At 40.1% G+C, this 292-nt stretch overlaps 1 protein-coding gene across 1 annotated transcript in view; it reads right to left on the bottom strand.

The window, feature by feature from the left end:
• LOC108764004 (glucose dehydrogenase [FAD, quinone]-like) overlaps window positions 1-292 on the bottom strand; it is a 15,666-nt gene that overhangs the window by 8,403 nt on the left and 6,971 nt on the right. The window lies entirely within an intron of this gene.

The following is a 292-nucleotide window of genomic DNA, read 5'->3' as shown; positions in this document are numbered from 1 at the left end:
TGACGAATTAATTTGCAATCGTAACAAATCGATTGTTTTTTTAACAAATATCACATTTGCTTTCCCTTGATTTGTTCCTATAACAAAATCTTTTCTCAGTGTGGCTAGTAACTTTTGCACTAGTGCCGAAACGGTGTGGTGTATGCGATCCGAGTGTGGTTTTACTTGCCTTGATTCAGATCCAGTGCTCCTAATAACTTGACTCTCTCACTGCCCCGAATCAATGCTAATCAATGCACTGCTCTGAATCAGTGCTAACCAATTCGATTGGCTTCACTTCAGAGCAAAGAGC

Source organism: Trachymyrmex cornetzi, unplaced genomic scaffold (assembly GCF_001594075.2).
Source record: "Trachymyrmex cornetzi isolate Tcor2-1 unplaced genomic scaffold, Tcor1.1 scaffold390, whole genome shotgun sequence".
NCBI classification, from domain to species: Eukaryota; Metazoa; Arthropoda; class Insecta; order Hymenoptera; family Formicidae; genus Trachymyrmex; species Trachymyrmex cornetzi.
The sequence above is the reverse complement of the archived record's forward strand: the minus strand, read 5'-3'. Positions and strand labels throughout refer to the sequence as shown.